Genomic DNA, 25,877 nt, shown 5'->3' with positions numbered 1-25,877 from the left:
ACGGCATCGGCGTAGCAGTATCAATACATTGCAACATGTGAGTAGACCGTTCGTTGACGTGGACAGGAGTCAAGTGTATGGGCGGAGCAGCAGCGCGTGATATGATTGGCTGGCGCATCAGGCACAAAGATGCGTAGCTGCGTTGAAGGAGCTCAAAGTCCTATTGGGTCATTTCACAGGCTTGGATTTTGTCAAACGGCATGGGCGTAGTTGCATCAATGCACTTCGGTGTGTCATTGGCTCGTTTGTCGATTCGGCTAGAAGGGTACCGCAGCTCATAATCTGATTGGCTGTTAAAAACAGTCATGTAGCTGCATAGCCATGTCAACGTTGCTTTCAAAGTGATTGTGGCTCCCATTGATGCAGCTACTGCCACGTGAAGGCGCGACTCCTCATTATAGCGATGAGATTGGTCAATAATTTAGCCGCAAACACGTCATTCCACTTGGGCGTACCCGCGCGTATGGAAAACTCATCCCAGTTGGCTATATTGTGTAACTGGGGTTATACCCTCTCTCAACCATCTTTTTCAAGTTTTCTGTCATTGCTTTTTGTCTCTTGGTGGGTGAACTTCATCGTGATCCTTCAGGAACTTTTAAAACTAGCACCTTGATGTATCCATTTTTATATCTTTCTACTCTGTATACCTTTGTACTTTGGCTTGTTCTTTACAGTTTGTTTTTATTTTTCCTCCACGGTCCTGCATTTTAAAATGACTATGACCAGCAGTGATGATGAGGTGGTGTGGGTGGCTTCAGCTTTACCACCACGGAAGAAGCAATGTGCACTAAAAAACATAGCTGACGGTTAGCAATATTTCCACGTAATGGACCAACACCGCAAAATGGAGATCGAGGATGTCATATGGAATTTCTGCAGTAAGGTTTTTTACGGAGGGGACCTTCAGCCAAGCTGTTGCAAAGCTTGGGGATATCCACGTTAATTCAACATCTTGTCTGCGTTCATTGGGATGAAGTGGATGAATCCTATAGGAAGGCTGTGAGACATAAGGTCAAAGCACATAGAGCAAGATCAGCACAGCAGTGTTTGTCATCTCTGCCGCAGACTTCCAATTTTATTAACAGCTATGTGTATGATTCCTAGTGTTTTTCCCTTACCAGTTCCTACCTCCTTTTTCTTTATCCCCAAAAATGGTCCTTTGCAGGACCAACTTTTCAGTTATAAATTGATCTTTTCAATACAGTGTGCGGTAAAAAAACGAAATATAGTATTTCATTACAGCCGCAGTTATCTACTGTGGAAACAGCGAGTAGAACTCTCCAGTCATTGCAGCATTTAGTCTTGCATACAGCTATAAAACCGTTTAAAATATATATATATATATATATATATATATATATATATATGTATATATATATATATATATATATATATATATATATATATTACAAGTGTGGCGGTCCAGAAACAAGGGTGCCGGTAAGCTCACCGGCACCTTTTTTCCAGACCACCACACTACGAGTCTGGCTGCCGGGGCCACAACACCTTCGTCACGGAAGCACTGGCACCATTAGCAACAGTGCCAGTGCTTTCCTCCCCATATTCCCATGGAGTCCTTTGCGATTCCATGGGAATCAGGACTTACAACATCCAGCGCCTGACTTCCTGTGCCATTGCGACCTGTTAATGTATTTATTTATTTATTTGTGTTGCTTATATAGCACGCCACGCCCAAGGGCATCTGGGCTTGCTTGCATGAAATGTTACAGTTTTTACACAGGTTGCACATGTTAACTTATTTTACTACTTTTTGCAATATTATACATTTTCACATTTTATATATATATGCAATTTTATATATTTTCACATGATATTATATACAGGTTTATTCAGTTATATGCAAGGATAGGTGGGGTTCATGCTTTGGGGCAGGCAGTATGGGCATCAGGTATGTGCTCCAGTAGCACATTTTATGTGTGAAGAGGTGGGTTTTGACCTGTTTACGGAAGATCCAAAGGACTCCTGGGCTCTAAGTTGGAAAGGCAGGGCGTTCCAGAGTTTTCTGGCCATTGTGGGGAAGTTACTACCCCATGCTTTTTGTAGCTTGAATTTGGGATGAAGAGCCAGTGTTTATAGCCTGCTCTTGTGGTTCTGATGGATTGAGGTTTGGAGATTTTGTCTGTCAGGTAAACCGGGGCTGCCCGATGAAGGCATTTGTGAGTAAGTGTGAGCATTTTAAACCAAATCCATTCTTGGATGGGTAACCCGTGAAGTTTCAGTCTAGTTTCTGAGATGTGTGCTGATGTAGGAATGTTCAGTGCTGCTCTGATGGCATTGTTTTGAAGGATCTGGAGTTTATGTATGTTTTAAGTCGAGGTGCCGTTGTATAGAGCATTGCAATAGTCCAATCGGTTTAGGATTAGGGCTCTGGCCAGCGTGATGCAGCTGTCGGGAGAGAGAAAGGTTCTGCAGGAGTTAAGTTTGCATGTGTAGGAGGCGGTGTTCACTTGTTTGGGTAAGGATTGAAATGCAGTGCTGAGTTTGGCAAGCCTACGTTGGGGGCCTATGAGGAGCAGCTCAGTCTTGTCATCATTGAGGCACAACCCGTGGTGTGCCATCCAAGCCTGTATGGTTGGATAAATGGCGTTGAGTGTGAGTGTATCAGCGGCATGGTCTCCTGTGATGGGTATGAGGACCTGGGTGTCATCTCCATAGTTGGTGTAGGTGACGCCCAAGCCATCAAGATGGTCAAACTGGGGCTTTGTAAATATGTTATACAAAGTGGGAGACAAGCATGAGCCTTGCAGTACTCCACAGGTGACAAAGGTGGGCGGTGATTCTGTCCTAGGTGATAAGACCCTCATAGTTCTGTCAGAGGGGAAGGACTTTATCCATTGGGTGGCGTTGGGTGAGAATTGTGAGGCTGTGTTTAGGTGGTTGCATAGAATACTATGGTCCACCAAATCGAAGGCAGCCGATAAGGTCGATTTGGAGGAGCAGGGCAAGATTCCCTTTATCTTTCATATCGTCCATTTGGACTTTTAAATCTAGAAGGACAGTCCCGTTTCTCAGGTGGAAGCCAGATTGCCTGAGTGCCAGAATGTTTTTTTCTTCAGGTATTTCTAAATTTGGAGGTAGGCAACTCTGTCTAACATTTTTAGTAGAAATGGGACGGTTGTGATGGGTCTGAAATTGTGGGGATGTTGGGATCGAGGGTTGACTGTGTCAGAGGGGTTTGTTAGTGTCTTCTTTTTAGCAGATATGTTATCCTGTATTTGCGAGATTTTGCCCAATAGAGCATTCTAAATGTACAGGCACCAGCTAGCATTCTACTGGTGGGATGAGGGTTTCTAACTCTCTAAGGATAGCGCTTTTGGTTTGGAGGACTAGAAGTTTATAATCTCTAGCAGTCTTGAGGAAGGCGGTTTTATTTAGTTCGGTGGGCAATTTCTTCCATTGGGCTTCTGCCTTTCTTAAGGTGTTTAGTGTGGGGGTGAACCATCCGTTGATATGCGCCGGTTGTTTGGCTTTGCGAAGTGCAACGGGGGGCTAGTTGGTTTATGCCAGTATTGTGTCATTGTATTGTTTGGCCATAATGGTAGGGTCTGGGTTGTACTTGCTTTGGGTTGCTATGAAGGGTTGCAGTAAAGGCAGTAGGTTGTCAGCGGTTATGTTTAGTTTATTTCTGGTTGGGGCTGCTGGCGCTAGTATAGGGTTTACGATCCTATTGGTCAGTGTCTCGATTTTAAAGGTTATAAAATGGTGATCTGACCAGGGACAAGGAGAGTTAGATGAGACGGTGGATTTGCAGTTAATGTCTGTGAGTCAATCGAGTATGCAGCTTTTCACATGAGTGGGATTGTGGATCGGGACGTGGCCTAGAGCTCAAGGTGCGAGGCTGTGTTTAGGCTGAGCTTCGGTGTGAATCCCCAATAGATCCTTACAACGGAGCCTTGTTCTGCCGTCAATTTACAACCCCACTGGCTGAGGTGCTGTCGGCAGGTCTCAGCTGCTGGTGTTCAATTGCTCCTGACGAACCTGCACTGGAAGTACTGTGGAAAGCTTGCGGCCTGTGCTGCGTATTATATGGAGTGAAAATGGCGGACGACACGCGCTCTTGCTGTGTGCTGTGACTGCACTGCAGGGGTTTGTGGTGCAGGGGCACTGTGGCCAGCTGAAGGAACATCCTCTCCCTCCTGATGAACCCCACCACACTCAAAGCCTTGGCTGCGGATGGCTCTGGCTGGTGCAACAGGGGAGGTGTTCTTGAGCGCAGTTTGGGGACCATTCTGGAGGATGCCCCGCCTGCAGGAAGGAGATCCGCAGAAATATTGCGGCCAACTGGGAGAGCTGCAACGCACGTGAAGCCCTGACTGCCCTGTACTGGATTCCTAGTCTGTGGCAGCTGCGACGGGAGGAGAGACTGACGTTGCCTCGCTCCGAGCATAATACACGGAGGATCAGACCCCACCAAGTGTACGGCCCAAGTCCCGACCTGCATCCCTGCGGGCGGGGCGATTGAATCCACGTGGCCCGATTTAACTGGTGACCGAGGTGCGTGGAGGAGGACGCGGTCTGGCTGCACTGGGGTGGGCGAAAGACTGTACTGTTTGCCCCCCCCCGCTGCACAGCATGAAGCCTTGGCCTCCTGCCTAGCATACGCCTATGCACCGCTCGACATTGATGGAAGCTGCTGAGGGCACGGAAAGCAGATGCCACTGCTCGCCTAACGCCAGGTAAGGTACCCCCTTGCCCTCCCCACATTACTCCCCTAAGCATTGTCACTGTTGGGACACTTGGGAAGATTGTGCCTGTTGGGGCACATTGCAGAAGTACGAAAATATGCTGGATTGAGCAGGCGTTTGGTGAAAGGAGACACAGGGGAGCATTGGTACTGTAGTGGTGAGCCTGAATTAAGAGCGACAACGGACCATGCCCAACTGGGGTGAGAGTGTGAGCCTGGTCCCCTCCGCAGGGTGGCAGTAGACTCTGCCTCTGCACGGTACGGTGTGCAGAGACAGCACCGGGGACTGTGGACCTCTGCTCCCTGAGGATTGGAGCACATCAAGTTGGGTGAAATACCATAGGGTAGGTGAGACCAGAGGCCAAGAGCCTTGCACGGCTGGGCTGACAAGCGAACAGTGTTCTGAAACATTGCTCCTGCAGGTCCCTATAACTTGAAGGAGGCGGGCTGTAGCTGGGCAGGGGGTCTGCTATACTGGATCACACAGCAGCATTGACCTACCCATTGAGGTGCTCCCAGGCGATCCCACCTGGTATGCGGCAGCCAAGTATAGAGCAGGGTGCCAGATTGCCACTCAGTGATTACGGTGTTGCGGTTAGCCTGTAAAAGTGTGGTGATGACCCCTCTACCTAGAAGTGTGCTGCAGCCTGGCGGGGGCGACTTTGTCCTGATTGCTTGAGGCGCTTGTGGTGTCATTCACGACGTTGGCTGGTGGTGCAGTGTCTTACAGCCCCACTAATGGAGATATGCCCAACAATAAGCCAAAGCAGAAAGGCACTATCATGGACTCCTTTGCAGGGCGTGGGACGATGCAGGGTCCTGTTGAGTTGCAAAGTGCAGCAGAACCAGTGGATGGTGAGATGTCCCTGGAGCAACGTGAGGATAAGGTTCTGGCGGTGATAGCCACGTTACGGACCTCGTTGGAACATAAGGTGTGTCAAAATCGACATTCAACTTTTGCAAAATGATGTAAGATCCCTAGCGGAGAGAATCACAACTGCAGAGTGCTAAGATGGATTTCTGCACTCTGTCCTGGAGGGGCAGAGGTTCAGAAGGCCAGCCTAGTTTCTTGGAACAGGGTAACCTCTGGACAAGCCAGACCAATCAGGGTAGCGATGGCGGCGGTCAAGACTAGGTCTCAAGAGGGGTGAGGGTGACTGCAAAATACAAATTACTCCAGACAGGTGTTATATTAAAAATATAGACACATGAATTACAAGGCCTTTGTAACATCGACCATAGTAAAGAATCACGATAAAACTCCAGTAAACCAAAACACATCACAAGCAACACAATATATATACAAGACAAAGGGGTCTAAAGAGTTAGAAGCACGAGATATGCAGACCACCTAGATGGGGAGGAAAACAGGCAGTGCAAGTAATCGTTAGACCCAGTTCGACATCAGATGCCACCTAACTAGAAGGAAGTCCGAGCCCTACGAAGAGTGGAGCCTTGTGCTCAAAAGTACCTGCACATGCGGGTGCCAACGGGCAAAGGGGAGTCTCTTCAGGGAAATCAGGCAGTTCAGAGAGGTGAACAAAACGATGATGAACAGTTCCCCGCTACTCAAGTGCAGCCTCTACTTGTGGGCAGAAGAAGGGCGCGAGTGTGGAAAAAGGGTTGCTGTTTATGACAGCGATGGAGAGCCACAGGCTCCTGCGGGAGGGCGACCGGTTAGGGTATTGACTACTCACCGGTCCCCGATGCAGGCAGACCCAGGCATCTCCGGTTCCGCTTCGGTACTGGCAGGTTCAGATGCGATCAGCAGGATGTCTCGACGCCGTGTAGATTCCGGGACAGCAGGAGTCAGGGTCGAGGGGTCCCAAATGCAGCGAACATGCACAGATTGTTACCTCAGCAGGGTAACTCGGCAACCGCGTGTATTCCGGTCCCAAAGCACACGTCTCACTTCAGACCTGAGAACGCCAAGTGTACGAAACGTGTGAGAGTGCCGAGGACACAGGATTAGCAGTAAGCCAGACAGCGGTGACAGAGCAAGGTTCCTGTGTAGGCTGGTCAGTCCACTGGATGGCCCAGGATCGCTTACGAAGGGTTACATACAGGATTTGCTGAAGATGCCGAGAATAGTTGTCCCCACTATTCTAAAGGGTCGAAGCGCCTTTGCAGACCTTCTCGTTCGATCAGAGGCCGAGTGGTCTCGCAGGACGACAGCAGTGCAGGGTGCCAAACCTTCAGCGGGTCACCAGCGATTCCTCGACTCAGCTTCTTAGTTGCAGGATACTTCGCTCCTAATCCTTTGTTTGTGAGAACTCAGGAGATTGACCTGGTAGTGGGGTTTTCAGACTCCTCTTATCCAGAGTTCCCTTCGCGCCAAAACGGAGAGGGCCCAATGGCTCACAAACACTCACACCATACGTGGACCTATCACGGACCATGGTGGTCCCAGACATTCAGGACACTCTAGACTCTCTGGCACCCAGGATTTGTATTGGGACCAGACATCCCAGTCCACATCCTGGAGGCACACACAAGGCAGGCAGAAGCCCGCAAAAGCGTTGTGTTTCGCGGGAAAGTGCATGACCAAATAAGGACTGCCCTGGGTCGGCTCAACCTGGGGGAAGGTGAAGGGGCAAGACGGTCAGCGGACAGGACAAAGAACCTCGTGGCATGGCCATTTTGGAGGCCAGGCCACCCATTAGGGCCAAACGTGGGAAGCACGGTGAACATGGCAAAAAGGGGTTCAAAACACAAAGAAACGATAGCTGTCACCAGTCCCATCCATGACACACTTGTACATTTCATGATAAGTCCAGCGAGAGTTTCTAGGGCCTTTGGAATGACTAGAGACCCAAAAGCGTGGTAATGTAAGTTACGGTGCACTCTTGTTTCATGTTGCTCAAAAGCTGCAACATGAGGAAAGGACTAAGGGAAACAAAGTCTCCCGGTACTGACGGTTTTAAGGGCATGTCAGTTTCTCCGTAAGAATGGAGAGAAAGCCCAGAGGAGTGCGGCGGAAGGCTGCGCTTCTCTGGCAAAGTCTAGATCAGGGTGTAAAACAACAGCAAAAAGTTTGGGGGTTGCCAGATGGAAGGAAAATTACCTACAATTATGAAATCTTTCCTAACACAGAAGAACAACTGAAGCAGACAACAGATGTTACCACTGACCTGACCACCAGATTAAAGACCCTCGAAACCCAAAACCGCTTTCTGGAGCAGAGAGCCGAGGAGGCGGAGGGACGCTCTTGCCGGAATAATGTTCGAGTCCTAGGCGTTCCCGGGGGAGGGGAGGGCAGAGACCCTACAATGTACATTGAAACCTTGTTCCAGCAGGAAATCAGTGCAGGCAAACTGATGCAAGGATTCTCAGTTGAGAGGGCATACTGGTCCCTCAAGAAGAAACCCCCATCGGGGTCACACCCTCGCCCGATCATAGCTAAGATTCAAAATTTTTGAGACTGAGAGGTGCTGCTACAGTTTTCTAGAGACGGAGGGGTTATCGAATGTGGAGGCTCGAGGGTCTCCATATATCCAGATTATACTCCCCAAGTACATCAACAGCGGAACCGATTTATTTCTGTTAAGGCCAGGCTCTGCAGGAAGGGCATCAGATATATGCTCACATATCCAGCGAGGCTTAAGGTGATACACGGTGGTAGGACAAGGTTCTTCGAGAGTCCCGAAGCAGTGACTATGTGGCTTGAGCATAATAACTTTGATACAGATGACGGCACAACATTGCAGGGGATAGCGCCCACAAAGTAGTGGGGCGCAGGATTGGATGCTGCTGGTCCCCTTTGCCAGCCCATGTGACCTGGACACTGGCGGGGGAAGCCGGTGACAGCCCCCTCCTTCTTCTTTGAGCTCCTGGACTAAGGCTCCGTAACTAAAGTAGCTAGTACACCGGAGCCGGTGATCCGGCCCATCTGAGAACTGAAGGATCCCACCCTAACCAGAATGGAAGGACAACAGGCATTCCCTGTCGCGACCCTTGGTGGGTGCCAGTTCACTTTGGCTGGCACTCACAGGCCCCAGCAGACCGCATTTTCTGGGCACAGTTGGTACCCCACGTTACCGGGGTTGTTAGTTTTGTATTGTATGTTTTTTTACCCAACCAAAACACAGTTCACAGGGGACTACACCTCACTCCGCTTAGAATGTAAGGAATTGTGGATGATTGTGTGGCCCGAGGATGGTTTTGCACGACCTGAGTTGTCACATATATTCATGGACACGCTGAGTACTGGGGCATTCTACTCTACACAATATGACACAGGTTAACATCATCACATGGAATGTGAGAGGCCTAGGCACATATATGAGGAGGAATAAGGTCAAGTCATATCTCCAGCAGAAGATTACGGTTGCATTGCTGCAGGAGACCCACCTAACAGCTAAAGAGCAAGAGTCGGTGGTGAAGTTACGGGCGGGAAGCGATATACGGGCCTCCTAGTCCAAATTTGCATGAGGGTCCTTACGTGGATTAGTGGGACGCTCCCATTTCAGTATCTTAGCTGTGACAGTGATGTTGAGGCCGGTATGTTATCATTAGAGGGTATGTTGAAGGGGTACAGGTGGTCATATTTAAGGGCTGACGTGGTGTTGGCTAAGGCCAGGGCATTTCTGTCCAATGGGCCACGGTAATGTAGGGTAAAATCACCTAATATGATGGTTTGTGATTTGGGTTTTGAGTTAGAGGATAGGATTTGAGTAACATCATTTTTGAATAAGAGTACATGCCCTCGTGGTCTGTAGATGAGATAGATGTTTAGAGTGGCGGTCACATTCAGAGACATTTTTACTGATGGTTGTTCCCCAGAGGTCATTGGGGTAGTGGGTGCCTCTCTCATGTTTAGGTAGGTTTTGGCTATGATGGCCACTCCAACACATTTGGCTATGGGTCTGTCCTTTCTGCAGAGAGAGTAGCTAATGTCCTGGTGGCACCGTCAGGCACCGCATTCAGTTACAGGGTTGGCGGCAACCCACTGGTGGCACCAGCAGGTTACTGCCAACCTGGTAATGGGGATCATTGCGTATAGTCTATGTACACAGTTATTTATGACACCTTTATAAATGTCTATTTATCAACAGTACATATAAATGTAAACACATTAAAAAGTTAAGGAAATATGCAAATAAAGTTTAAGAACATGTTTATTTTGGGGGAATGGTGTTGCACAATTTCTTTTTATTTTACTTTCTACACATAATACATCGTTTTCATTAGCTCAAGTGCCTGTATTATTAATGTCAATTATGTATGAAATAACTGAGCCCTTGAAATTTAGGAACAAGGAAACAGGGAAAAATCTTTAGCTGTGGGATGCGAAGGTGAGAACTTAATGCAACGAAACCCCTAAATTTCAGCTACAGCCACCTTAAATTCACGGCCCCTGTTGCGCAGCCTATGACCACAATGTTGACATCACAGATCACATCACTGATGACATCACTAATTAAATTGCTTAATTGGCATTAAGCATGTCCTTCAGCCATGGTCACTGTGCATGTTTCAAATATATCTGAACAAATAAATGGGTACTAGTTATGACCTTCTGTTATGGACAGTGGTGAGAACCTTCACCCATGTGCACTGAATATTTTAAAACACTAACAGGCTACCAACCACGGATTCTGACCTTTACCAGTGGATACAGCTTTCAATCATGTCCACTTTATATTATATACACTAGCCATGGACTTTAGCACAATATTGGCCAGTGGCCACAATCTTCTGCTGTGCCCACTATATATTTGTATATATAAATGGGCCACTAGCCATGGCCTTTGACCCTGAGCAGTTTGTACATCCTTCGGCAGCCCACTGTTTATTATCCACACTAACTAGCCACTAGCCATGGTCTTCAACATAATACTAGCCAGTGGCAATGGCCCTTGGCTGTACCGACTATATCCTAACATATTAATGGGCACTAGCTATGGCCTTTAGCCGTGGCCAATGACTGCAGCTTTCAACGCTGCCCACTGTATAATTTAAAACAGTGATAGGCTACTACCCATGGCTTTTAAGCACGTACTTAATGCAACGAAACCCCTAAATTTCAGCTACAGCCACCTTAAATTCACGGCCCCTGTTGCGCAGCCTATGACCACAATGTTGACATCACAGATCACATCACTGATGACATCACTAATTAAATTGCTTAATTGGCATTAAGCATGTCCTTCAGCCATGGTCACTGTGCATGTTTCAAATATATCTGAACAAATAAATGGGTACTAGTTATGACCTTCTGTTATGGACAGTGGTGAGAACCTTCACCCATGTGCACTGAATATTTTAAAACACTAACAGGCTACCAACCACGGATTCTGACCTTTACCAGTGGATACAGCTTTCAATCATGTCCACTTTATATTATATACACTAGCCATGGACTTTAGCACAATATTGGCCAGTGGCCACAATCTTCTGCTGTGCCCACTATATATTTGTATATATAAATGGGCCACTAGCCATGGCCTTTGACCCTGAGCAGTTTGTACATCCTTCGGCAGCCCACTGTTTATTATCCACACTAACTAGCCACTAGCCATGGTCTTCAACATAATACTAGCCAGTGGCAATGGCCCTTGGCTGTACCGACTATATCCTAACATATTAATGGGCACTAGCTATGGCCTTTAGCCGTGGCCAATGACTGCAGCTTTCAACGCTGCCCACTGTATAATTTAAAACAGTGATAGGCTACTACCCATGGCTTTTAAGCACGTACATTGGTATTTTTGAACACTAACCAACCACTAGCTATGACTTTTAGTGATCTACCCAATACCACTGACTATCTATCGGCCTTACCTCTGGTAGGTGATAAAATGTTTTGTGGATCTTGGGGAGGAAGACTATCATTGGTAGCGTTGGGGTCTCAAGGTGTAAGTAAGTTCTGTCCTCATCCACTAAGAGGCCTTTACTGTGCCATTTAGTGATGACTCCATTGTACTCATTCAGATTTTGTCTAAGTTTAATATAGCACCCTTGTGTCTCCAGATGTCTCAGTCCCACTGTGATATAATCATGTCTATCAAGGATGACAATGTTGCCACCTTTGTCTGCTTCTGTAATGATAATGGTCTCATTCTGAATTAGACAATCCAGAGCTCTATGCTCCTGTTTTGTACGGTTCATGCATGATAATGCCTGACCTCTGTGAGTCATTCTATCCATATGTTTATGTAAGTTAAAAAGGGCAGCTTTATGAAATGTGTCTATGTTGCTCTCTGGTGAAATAACAGGTTTACATTTCGAAGTAGCGAAGAGTCTGCTAATGTGTACGACACAATTCCTACATCCTCTATAATCTGCGCACCAGATACTGCATGTTCGTTGTCCAATGATCAGAGTCATTTAGTATACTCAATCTCCAGTACAGTGAAAGTGCTAGGCGTAATAGATTCGACCTGTTCGTCCTGGGATAAAACCTCATGATGAAAGTATTTTTTGAGTTTCAATTTACGTATGAATTTCAATACATCAATTTCTGTTTCTAAATAATCTATGTTAACCATTGGTGCAAATAAAAGGCCCTTATTAAGTATGTTACTTTCACGGTGCGCCAGGGGTCTGTGTTTTAGGTTCATAGCAAAGTTAATCTCAGGTGTGTGTTCCTCAGTCAGAATTGTTGTTTCCTCAGTCATGATTGGTGTCTTGTGTGGTCTGATCGTATCTATAATTTATTTCTGCTTGGAGGTATCATTGCTTGTGTAAATCAGGTCTATTTGCTCAATGCATTTTTTGTGCCAGGTCAGTGTTGGGAAGAAAACTCATAATAAATACATGGGCATGTCTCTTGTTTCAATTACATAGAGATTCATAGCATATATGAATCAAAATTATGTATTTTTGAAATTCTTGCCGTGTAGAATATTTTTCAAAATATGGTGTCTAAGATAAAAGACAATCAAGGTAAAGGATTGAGTGTCTAAATGGCTTTGCAAGGGATTAGCCGGATCTTTTCTGCAACAGAACACCACACAATACACCCTGACAGATTTGTCTTAGATTAATTACATGTATTATATTTTTGTAAATATGTTTTGAATATAAGATAAACAGCATTTAAAAATATTGCATTTTCTTTTGCTAGAACATGGACATCCTTATTGACCGTGGTATTTGACACAATCAGTCATGCAACACCAATAAAAAGAATGATTGAGTGTGGCATCCAGGAATATGCACCAAAGTGGCTTACCTCATTCCTAACAAACCAAACCAAAAGAACCTACCCACCACTTTTCACCTCAAAGAGCAAAAATATATCCAGCGGATGTCCCCCAGGAATCCAGCCTCTCTCCTCTCCTTTTCCACATCTACATGTGCGCACTGATGAAAATCATTCAAACCCACAGACTAACTGCCTACAAATATGCAGACGACACACTAATGATTGTGAAAAGAAACAGAACCCCAGAATAAAATAACTGCCACAACAACTGCCTCACAGACATCTTCAATCAGATGACAACAAACAACCTTAAACTTAACCCCACAAATGGCAAGGGAGCAAGCCCATCCCACCCCCCTAGGCGAGTTAAGGGGATGCAAACGCCATTGAAAGAACTATTATAGAACAGGGCGCGGAGGGGCGTCCTAAAAGTCCCCACACAATCATAATATTGCATGCAATCTAGATATTTAGACATAGGGCATGCATGTACGCGAACACCATTTTTGAAGATATTAGTAGCCATAGTCAAAGCATAGGCCTGGGTGGCCATGCAGTATTCAATGTATTAGACATGAGCAACGATCCTGAAGGGGAAACCTGCATAGGCACACGTGTTGATGAGAGAGGCCCACGCCACTGACTTCCACAAAAACCCTTCTTAGTTTTAAAGTTGTTGCCAATATGTTTGTTCTAAAAGGAATGTGCTTTTGCTAATTGCACTGTTTGTTTATGTCTTTCCCTTCCCCCTTTCTTCACCTCACCGCTGGGCTTAATACATACGATTGTATATGGAATCTTCCTGCTTTTCAAAGCTGTAACGCAAAAATGCTACCATATATTTTGTTGCAACTGCAAGTTACAGGTACTGGTTTGGCACTTGCAGTTGTCCAATAAATGTCCAATTACTCCATATATGCAATAGAACACATGCCTAACACATCCATTAAATTAAATTTACAGCGGAGCCCGTGAGAAATCGTTAATTAATCACTTACCATATTCTGGGTTAGTGGAAAGCCTACATTTTTCTTGCTTATATTGCAGCAATAGCATGCTTTTTTCGATGTTCCGTAAATGGCTTTACGCTAATTAAATTTGTTTGTTCACTTAATTACAGTTCTCAACTGAATTAAACTTCAGGTAACTGTTTTAAATTTATTGCTAGTTCCTACAACTTGTATGGCCCACTAAGAACCCCAAAGCTAACAAACCTTGTTTATCTTCCGCTTTCCTCTCCCAAATTGATCTGATGAATTCCGAACACACCATTGGTATGGAATTCTTTGTAATCATGGTATACGTTGATGTCTTTTTCATTTCTAAATTGCTTTTAATAATTTTTTGCTATGGCACCATGAATTGAAATGTACAATATCGTGCCATGAATGACCAAAATAATTGTGTTGTGGCCTTTCTCTTTGGTTGCCCTGTTACCTTGGGTTCACATATGTACATTCTTCAAATGCCTTGTACTACATTACTTTGCATGTACAAAAAACCTTGTAGCCTCAGTGGAAGGGCAAGTGCCCGAAACACGTGTCAGGCAACTTCAGCTTTCATTAAAAATCACGATACCATTTTGGTCTTAATTAGTGTTGTTGCGCAGTGTGCTTGCAAAACTTGATCTTTGTCTACTTACCTGGCGGCAGATTTGGCAAATCCCACCCCCTGCATCCACCTGCAGCATCCTTCACCACATCTAACTTAACAGGTCCTTGCGCTGAACCCCGTTTTTTCCCCTCTTGCCAACCCAGCTTCTTTACCTTTGGGACCCTGAGGCTCAGCTGCAGACCCCCCCTCTTGCTTTCACTTATATACAAGTATCACAGCAACAGCAGCAGAATATATTTTGACTAGAGAGGATGATATCAAAGCATTATTCGCTCCGAGGGCTCAACCCTGAATCACTTTAAAAGGTTGACATCTGAAAATGATGATCTCCGATCCAAATTTATCAAATTGGAATGCCTAGGCATCAGAGACATCAACAAATTTTGGGAAAAAACCACCGTTACCCACTATCTCAAAGAAAACAAAATTCCTAGGGGTCTTCGTATACTAATTTTGCCAGATTTCGAAGACCCGGCTGATAATGATTTAGCAACTGATTGGGAAGCGAACCTATCTGCCAGTTCGAACACAATGCTCAAACTTCTTATTGAGCATGCAAGCAGAGAACATAATCGCATAGTAATTCAAATTGATGCACTTAAAGATGAGATTGCACATTTCGATGCATCAAGTGCAACCATAGATAAAAACTACAAAACATTCTATACCCGACTTCGAAGACACCAAGATGAGGTCAAAATCCGTAAATCACGCAAATTTTCCCGTGATGATCGAGACTATCGGGATAACAGGGTGTACACATACCAAACTAAATATGATGAAGTCTCATGTTCACGTCCTTCCAGTCCAGCCGCCTCACCAGTTAGTTCTGAAATTGATAGTGATGATAAACTAGAAACAGACACAGACCCCTCAGAGGGGCATAGCCATACTGAGTTCAACCTCTCTGATGACTCTGAGGCTTCCAATGGCAACCGTGCCCATATTACTCAACCTCAACCCAATCCTTTTTTAGAACAGATTTGCCGTTACAAGAAAGGCAATCGTCAAGCCACACTGGCGGCCGTGAAAAAAGTCAGATTCCAAACACCATTAGTCACAAGTACCATAATCCCAGACCCAAGTCTCGGGGCACAAGGGGCGGCCAACCTCGTAAGCGTAAACGCCACGCCCCAATAATGCAGAGTAACTCGGTCACTGTACCAGCAAAATCTCAGGAATCAGACAAGATCGATCTGATCACCAATTTGAGTGACTATCCTCTCTATAAAGACGAACGTTTACTCCTGAACAAAGGACTCTTGTTCGCTCCCACTAATCGTAGTGACTATGTACAGATCCAGATTGACCTGTTCAAATTTATTCGCAAAATAAAACTGAAAAAATATTTTGCAACACAAGTTAAGCAGTTTAAAACTAAATCACACCAGCCTGACCCCTCAGATGTCACACTACAGACAATGTTAAGCACACATGTTCTCATGTCTCTGGATGAATGCGAACATGATTCAACTGTCAATGTGATGGATTTACTGCAAGATCTTAGCATACAACAGCAAAATGTGAAAATAAAGGAATTATCAAGCAAATCAAAATTTGTACCTACTTTCCCGAAAGATAATCTAATTGATACATTTTACCAAGCAGTCATTAATGACATACACAAATTGCAAGACACTACCAATACGAAACAAGGGTGCAAACGCAACTTACCTCAGCAACAACAATTAGCTTTGCAAAAATTGGCTTCCAATGCTAACTTGATTTTCAAAGAGGCAGATAAAGGTGGCAATGTGGTAACAATGAACAAACAGGACTACATTGCCATGGGCCTTGAACACTTAAACTTACCTGGTTGTTATGAAACTTTGCCCTCAAATCCAATTGGCAAACTACGGGCAATACCAAACCAACTTGTGACCAGATGGCACACTAGAGGCCTTCTTACAGATGTTGAAAAACGTTTCCTTATTGTAGATGGCCCAGTCATGCCCACAGCCTAGTTCCTACCCAAGATCCACAAAGCCTTTACCTTAATACCAGAAGGGAGACCCATCCTGAGCGGGGGCGGTGGCATTTTTGAGCCTATCTCCATTTACATTAACAAATGCCTTGCACCTTTGGTACCGTCTATTCCCACTTTTATTTGAGATACCATGCACATTCTTTATATAATGGATCATTTACCTGTACTACCTAATATGTTATTAGTGACGCTTGATGTTAAAGCACTCTATACCTCGATTGATCATGACAAGGCAGTCCTCAGTGTTGACTATATCTTCCGTGAGCACTCTGCCTCGTTCTTTGAACATATTCAGTTGATCAAAGAGCTTCTTTCCTGTGCACTTTCTAATAATGTTTTTTTGTTCAATACCACCTACTATCGTCAACTTATTGGCATAGCAATGGGAGCGAACTATGCCCCTGCAAATATATTTATGCATCACTTTGAACAACTGGTTGTATTTACAAATGCTATGTTCTTACCATATATTCATATTTGGAAGAGATATATAGATGATGTGATTCTGATCTGGACGGGCTCGTGTGATACACTTAATGATTTTGTGAACTACCTCAACTCTAACACATGGGTACTTCAATTTACACAGACTGTCAGCGACAGTAGTATCAACTTTTTGGATTTAACCATCACCATTTCAGAGGATAAACTGATAACTAAGACCTACCGTAAATCTACTTCTGTTAACTCATTACTTCACGCAAGCAGTTGCCACAAGAAATCGGTCACGCGTAACATCCCTAAAGGAGAATTCATATATGCCAGACGTAATTGCTCCTCTAATGAGGATTTCCTCACAGAATGCGCATTTATCCGTAACTGTTTCTTGGCAAGGGGATACGATAGTCGCCTCCTTGATAAAGCACAATGTGAGGTGAACTCTTTAAAGAGAGAGGATTTACTCACTCCTAAGGTACGCCCTCAGAATACTCACAGCAACAAACTGAAATGTATTACTAAATACAACAGAGAAAGTTCCAGTCTGTATAGTATAGTTAAGAGACATTGGCATATTCTCCAACTGGACAGAGACATTACTGCTTGGATAGATGATTCGCCAAATTGTATCTACACCAAGGCAAATAACCTCAAGAACATCTTTTCTCCTTCATTTGTGTCCAACCCACAACACAAACCAACCTGGCTACAGCTAGCAAGTACCAGTGGTTTTCGCAAGTGTGGTGGATGTTCTATGTGCGCCTTTGCATATGAAACGAACAAACTTGAATTTGGCCATTTGGGCACACATACCATCACCTCATTTATAAATTGCAACACCAAATTTTGTGTATACTGTATCCGTTGCGTATGTGGACAGTGTTACATTGGCAGCACAATTCGGCCATTAAAAATAAGAATTCGAGAACACTTGGCGTCCATTTCCCAGGTAGATTCCAAATATCCATTATCAGTTCATTGGCAACAAGTCCACCAAATGGATAACAAAGCAGAAATTAGATTCTCTGGGATGGCCAAGGTTACGCTACCACAACGAGGTGGGAACTTGGTTCTCAAATTGCGACAATTAGAAGCGCGACTTATCTGCCACTACCGCACTGTCACACATGGCCTTAATACAGACCACAAACTTTCTGTCTTTTTATGAACAATGAGCAATGTAAAAATGTTTTTTTCCAAATTGATCTTCCCTGGTTTCTATTTTTCCTTTCGTACGCTTGGGGCTCTTCGTTTGCCATACAACACAATCTACTTATAGATTCAACTTGCAATTACCCTTGCTACCCGAGGGTGCCCATATGAGGTGGGATAGGTGGGGCAGGCTTTGTAGGACAACCATGCCCCTTCCACCCTTTTTCTTTGACTTACACAAAAATCACCTTACTTCTCATAATACTGGATCACCCCATCTTTTTCTCAAAGACATATGTAGATATAAGTGACATAAATGTATGTGAACATATATCCTCTAGCATACTTCTCTTATTCCTAATTAATGGAAATGGTTGGCGGTTTCCTTGGAATTTAATTAATCTTGGAACTGCCCTGATTTCTTGCCGTGTATATACACCTAAGATGGCGGACGCATAGTTCCACTAGCGCAGCAGCGAATGCAGACGTACAGACGTGCCTGCCTATAATTGTGGCAGCGCACGAGAGAGCCGACAGGCTCCAGTTCGAACTGCAGCGGAGACGCTGGTAAGGCTCACACTTGCGCGTAGACCCCTTAAAGCCGCGAGGGTCTACGCGCATCTTAATTAATCTGACAGACACGCAGCTTTTGATAATTGCGCTGTTTGTTTATGTCTTTCCCTTCCCCCCTTTCTTCACCTCACCGCTGGGCTTACTACATACGATTGTATATGGAATCTTCCTGCTTTTCAAAGCTGTAACGCGGAAAGGCTACCATATATTTTGTTGCAACTGCAAGTGACAGATACTGGTTTGGCACTTGCCATTGTCCAATAAATGTCCAATTACTCCATATATGCAATGGAAAACATGCCTAACACGTCCATTAAATTAAATTTACAGCAGAGCCCGTGAGAAATCGTTAATTAATCACTTACCATATTCTGGGTAAGTGGAAAGCCTACATTTTTCTTCCTTATATTGCAGCAATAGCATGCTTTATTCGATGTCCCGTAAATGGCTTTACGCTAATTAAATACGTTTGTTCACTTAATTAAAGTTCTCAACTGAATTAAACTTCAGGTAACGGTTTTAAATTTATTTCTAGTTCCTACAACTTGTATGGCCCACTAAGAACCCCTAAAATAACAAACCTTGTTTATCTTCCGCTTTCCTCTCCCTAATTGACCTGATGAAATCCGAACACACAATTGGTTTGGATTTCTTTGTAATCATGTTATACGTGGATGTCTTTTTCATTTCTAAATTGCTTTTAATAATTTTTTGCTTTGGCACCATGAATTGAAATGTACAATATCATGCCATGAATGACCAAAATAATTGTGTTGTTGCCTTTCTCTTTGGTTGCCCTGTTACCTTGGGTTCACATATGTACATTGTTCAAATGCCTTGTACTACATTACTTTGCATGTACAAAAAACCTTGTAGCCTCAGTGGAAGGGCAAGTGCCCGAAACACGTGTCAGGCTACTTCAGCTTTCATTAAAAATCACTATACCATTTTGGTCTTAATTAGTGTCGTTGCGCAGTGTGCTTGCAAAACTTAATCTTAATGATAGAGTAGTATTGTTCACAAATGTAGCTAATTGCTTTTTCATCCTTTGTTGCCTGGAGACAATGAGCCCAGCAGAACCCACGTGATAGAAGACAGGTGAACTGGGCTGGGACCAATAACCTGGTATCTCCTGTGGAGCAAGCCAACCATGCTTAGGGTCACACCAACCGGCCACACAGGTTTTCACTGTATACGATGCCATCACCTATTACAATGTGTATCCTTATAAGATTCTGCTTGTACACTTTTTGGCAGAACATTCCGTGGCAGCAGAGTTCTTTGCTGATGCACCTACATTTGTAGAAATAAATGCTTGTTTCACTTGCAAGAGCATATTGGCCCCTTTTTCCATAGTGGGTTGTATTTTTTCTGGTGTGAGCGTTTAGGGGTGTGCCTACAACCGGTAATGCACAACTAGACTGGCCGGCCTTCATGGGAACGCAACTGGAAACTACCGACGTAGTAAATAATCTAGGATTACTCATGGACAACGGACACTCCCTGGAACCGCAAGTCAACGCAATCACCCAAAATGCTTTGTCCTAAGACTACTCAGAGGATTACTCCCCTACCTCTCCTTCCCTCACAATAATATTCCTGATACTCAAAAGAATTGACTATGCAAACAGCCTCTACCTAGGAATGCCTGAAAGACTCACCAAGAAACTACAAAGGGGGCAAAATACAGCAGCTAGCATACTTTTAAGACTAAACAGAAGAGGCCACATCACTGCAGCACTGAAAAGCCTACACTGGTTACTAGACAAAAAATGCATCAAATTCAAAACAATCTGCATCAACTACAAAGCCTTGCACAAACAAGGAGCTGAATAACTCCAAGACAAGATTAGCCGGTACCGCCCAAGTAGGGACCTAAGATCCAGCAATGACTTACAAATAGAGACAAAACATTACAAAAAAAGGAATATCGGTGATACATCGTTCAAATGTCTAATTGCAAACCTCTGGAACCCCATGCCCAAAGAAATTAGCAGCACAGAAGACAACACTGCCTTCAGGAAGTAACTAAAAAACCTGGTTATTCAACAGACCATGAAGACTGATAGCACCTCAGAACACACTGAGATGGCAATCTGGTCACTCCAAACGAGGATATAATCCTCTTCAACAAAGTATCATAACATATAAAAGTACTTGGCTTCTATTTTCTTGCACAATTAAATAGTACATTACTTTATAGATAACACAATTGCATTTTGTTTCAACAGTCAACTATTTAACTCAACTAAATGCTTCCCAAAATAAATCAAAGTATTAATTCAACAGACCATGGGCCTCATTACGACCCAGGCGGTAAGGGGTTAACGGCGCGGTAAAAGGTGGCAGCGCATTAACCCCTTCCCGCCTAATTACGAGGTCCCTTTGCGGGTCACTACCTTAACGGCTGGTTTTACCAGCCGTTAAGGATTGGACCCGCAAAGGGACCTTGGAGGTAATTACAGTACCGCAATTTGCGGTACCGTAACTACTGCCTTCCCCATTTCCTTTGAGCCCTGTGGGGGCAAAAATGGGAATGGGGAAGGGCCAATGGTGAATGGGGAATTACCGCCACACCAACCTTGGAATGAGGCGGTAATTCTGCCATTCACCATGGCGGAATCGGTAAAATACCGGCGGCAACCATGGGGCTACTTGCGTCATGGTTACGCACGGGACGTAATGAGGCCCCAGGACAAGCGCAAAGGGACACCGGCAGCAATAACATCACAGGCAAACTACCAGAGAGGCGATATATGATATGACATGATAAGTCATTTATAACGCGCCTGTACACAAGTGTTTCTAGACACAACAAGACAAAGATGGGGGACAGAAGGAGGACAAAGCAGCAATCTTACTAGGCCATGTGTCAGATCGTGCAAGTGTGGGGAGGGGGAGGGAAGAAGTGCCAGGCGGGGGAGAAGGGCAGATAACTCAATAAGTTCTGCCGGAGGGTGGCTCATAAGTGCAGAGAGACAAGGGACTGAAGGGTTGCAGATGCAGACCCTTAAGTGCTGGGGGAGCCCGGAGGCAGTGCGAGGGCAACTGGACATGCAGGAGCCTGGGCCTGAGATTCAGTGGGTGGCCAGGTGACCAGTGTGCAGAGCTGTCAGGGACATCAGCAAGGGAGAGAAAGAGAGAATGCGGAAGGAAACAGATATGATATGATATTTTATTTATATCGCGCTCATACACAAGTGTTCATACACAAGGTAAGGGGCAGGAGGGTCTTCAGTTGCTTCTGGAACTGGAGGTGGTTCTGCTCAAGTTTGAGAGAGGCACGGAGGCTGTTGCAGAGGGAGGACCTCAGCCGAGGAAAGAGATTTACCCCCAACTCTCTGCTTGGAGAATTGTCAGACCCTCAGATAGCTGGAGGTGGATGAGCAGAGGGCTCGAGAAGGCAGATATTTAGGAAAAGAAAGTTGGAGGTAGTGCAGGCCCAGGCCCCAGAAAGCCATGTGGGCAATGCAAAGGGTCTTGAACTTGATCCTTGCAGCCACAGGAAGCCAGTGGTGGGATTTCAGAGCTGGAGAGATACAATCCCTGGGCTTGTGGCCAAAGGCAAGTCTTGTAGTCTGATTCTGGATAAGTTGTAAGGGTCAAAGTGTAGAGACAGGCAGATTCATAAAGAGGCTGTTGCAATAGTCCTGCATAGAGAAGGCCAGGGCTCTGGCGACAGTGAGCTTCTGGGGGAAAGTGCGAAAGGGCAGAATACCTCGGAAGAGTGTGACTTCTTAGAGACATCAGACATGTTAGGAGAGAAGGAGAGGGTGGAGTCGAAGAAGACACCAAGATTCTTAGCCTCGTAGGAGGGAGAAGGTAGAGGGCCCAGTGTAGAGATAGAGAGGAAAGAAGGGTGCAGGTGTCCTGAGGAGGAGGAGTCTCAGTCCTTCTGGCATTAAGGCAGCTACCATTGTCAGCACCCCATTCCTGAATTGTGGTCAGATAGTCTGGTATGAGAGAAGGAGCAGAGGTGGTTGAGGGGAGCTTGAAATAGAGCTGGGTATCATCTGCATAACACTGAAAGTTAGTCATTGCAATCACCCAAATGCTTTGTCCTAAGACTAACCAGGGGATTACTCCCCTACCTCTCCTTCCCTCACAATAATATTCCTGATTCTCACAAGAATTGACTATGCAAACAGCCTCTACCTAGGAATGCCAGAAAGACTCACCAAGAAACTACAAAGGGGGGCAAAATACAGCAGCCAGCATACTTTTAAGACTAAACAGAAGAGGCCACATCACTGCAGCACTGAAAAGCCTACACTGGTTACCAGACACAAATGAATCAAATTCAAAACAGTCTGCATCAACTACAAAGCCTTGCACAAACAAGGAGCTTAATAACTCCAAGACAAGATCAGCCGGTACCGCCCAAGTAGGGACCTAAGATCCAGCAATGACTTACAAATAGAGCAAAACATTACAAAAAAAGGAAATTCGGTGATACATCGTTCAAATGTCTAATTGCAAACCTCTGGAACCCCATGCCCAAAGAAATTAGCAGCACAGAAGACAACACTGCCTTCAGGAAGTAACTAAAAAACCTGGTTATTCAACAGACCATGAAGACTGATAGCACCTCAGAACACACTGAGATGGCAACCTGGTCACTCCAAACGAGGATATAATCCTCTTCAACAAAGTATCAGAACATATAAAAGTACTTGGCTTCTATTTTCTTGCACAATTAAATAGTACATTACTGTACAGATAACACAATTGCATTTTGTTTCAACAGTCAACTATGTAACTCAACTAAATGCTTCCCAAAGTAAATCAAAGTATTAATTCAACAGACCACGGGCCTCATTACGATCCAGGCGGTAAGGGGTTAACGGCGCCGTAAAAGGTGGCGGCGCCGTTAACCCCTTACCGCCTAATTACCAGGTCCCTTTGCGGGTCCCTACCTTAACGGCTGGTTTTACCAATTTGCGGTACCGTATCTAACGCCTTCCCCATTTCCTTTGAGCCCTATGGGGGCAAAAATGGGAATGGGGAAGGGCCAATGGTGAATGGGGAATTACCGCCCCGCCAACCTTGGAATGGGGCGGTAATTTTGCCATTCACCATGGCGGAATCGGTAAAATACCGGCAGCAACCATGGTGCTACTAGCGCCATGGTTACCGCACGGGTCGTAATGAGGCCCCATGACAAGCGCAAAGGGACACCAGCAGCAATAACATCACAGGCAAACTACCAGAGAGGCGATATATGATATGACATGATAAGTCATTTATAACGCGCCTGCACACACGTGTTTCTAGACACAACAAGACAAAGATGGGGGACAAAAGGAGGGCAAAGCAGCAATCTTACTAGGCCATGTGTCAGATCGTGCAAGTGTGGGGATGGGGAGGGAAGAAGTACCAGGCGGGGGAGAAGGGCAGATAACTCAATAAGTGCTGCTGGAGGGTTGCTCTTATGGCTCAATTCTATGCACTTATGCGCAGAGAGACAAGGGACTGAAGGGTTGCAGATGCAGACCCTTAAGTGCTGGGGGAGCCCGGAGGCAGTGCGAGGGCAACTGAACATGCAGGAGCCTGGGCCTGAGATTCAGTGGGTGGCCAGGTGACCAGTGTGCAGAGCTGTCAGGGACATCAGCAAGGGAGAGGAAGAGAGAATGTGGAAGCAAACAGATATGATATGATATTTTATTTATATCGCGTTCATACACAAGTGTTCATACACAAGGTAAGGGGCAGGAGGGTGTTCAGTTGCTTCTGGAACTGGAGGTGGTTCTGCTCAATTTTGAGAGAGGCACAGAGGCTGTTGCAGAGGGAGGACCTCAGCCGAGGAAAGAGATTTACCCCCAACTCTCTGCTTGGAGAATTGTCTGACCCTCAGAAAGTTGGAGGTGGATGAGCAGAGGGCTCGAGAAGGAAGATGTTTAGGAAAAGAAAGTTGGAGGTTGTGCAGGCCCAGGCCCCATAAAGCCGTGTGGGCAATGCAAAGGGTCTTGAACTTGATCCTTGCAGCCACAGGAAGCCAGTGGTGGGATTTCAGAGCTGGGGAGATACATTCCCTGGGCTTGTGGCCAAAGACAAGTCTTGTAGTGCTGTTCTGGATAAGTTGTAAGGGTCAAAGTGTAGAGACAGGCAGATTCAGAAAGGGGCTGTTGCAATAGTCCAGCATAGAGAAGGCCAGGGCTCTGGCGACAGTGAGCTTCTGGGGGAAAGTGAGAAAGGGCAGAATACCTCGGAAGAGTGTGACTTCTTAGAGACATCGGACATGTCAGGAGAGAAGGAGAGGGTGGAGTCGAAGATAACACGAAGATTCTTAGCCTCGTAGGAAGGAGAAGGTAGAGGGCCCAGTGTAGAGATAGAGAGGAAAGAAGGGAGCAGGTGTCCTGAGGAGGAGGAGGATCTCAGTCCTGCTGGCATTAAGGCAGATATCATTGGCAGCACCCCATGCCTGAATTGTGGTCAGACAGTCTGGTATTAGAGAAGGAGCAGAGGTGGCTGAGGGGAGCTTGAAGTAGAGCTGGGTATCATCTGCAAAACACTGAAAGTTAGAGAAGAATATAGCGATGCAGTGGGCACGAGGTGCAGGTAGTGGTTGGAAAGCCAGGGAGAAAGGTTAGAACCCTGGGGAACACAACAAGGAGCGAGAGAGAAGAGAGGAAAGACCCAAATTGGGAGGGTCGGTCAATGAGAAAGGAGGTCGACCAGGCCAAGGCCTGACCAGTGATACCCAGGTTGTCAAGAGACTATTGTGCAGGATGGCATGGTTGACCGTGTTGAAAGCAGAGGATAGATCAAGGCGAATGAGGATAGAAGGAGGGTTAGAGTCAAAATTAGAGCGCAAGTCTTCACGGGTCTGAAGAAGAGCAGTTTCCTTGCTTCTGACAGCTCTGAAGCCAGACTGGTGGTCGTAGAGACAACCAACAGATTCAGTATGCAAATTAAGCTGGGAGATGGCCAACTTTTCTGGTAGTTTGCCCAGGAAAGGATTGATGGGCGATAGTTTAGTCATAGCAGAAGCATCGGCAGACGGCTTCTTTAGAAGGGGGTGCACAAGGGAATGCTTAAGGGGGAAGGGGAAGGTTCCAGTGGCAAACGAGTGATTGCAGAAATGGGCCTAGGCTGGAGCAAGGGTGTCGATATGTCACACCGTGAACTAGAGGACAGATGGGCCAACGAACCACAACCAAGAACGTGGGTAGATACTATCAAGTGGCAACCAAAGAGTCACACTAGAGGCCCCAACAAACCGACTGACTTACTAACCCATTTCCCCTGCGTGTTCCTCC

The sequence above is a fragment of the Ambystoma mexicanum genome, chromosome 1q (assembly GCF_040938575.1).
Source record: "Ambystoma mexicanum isolate Mex_15411 chromosome 1q, UKY_AmexF1_1, whole genome shotgun sequence".
Lineage (NCBI taxonomy): Eukaryota > Metazoa > Chordata > Amphibia > Caudata > Ambystomatidae > Ambystoma > Ambystoma mexicanum.
This window is presented reverse-complemented; position numbering follows the sequence as displayed.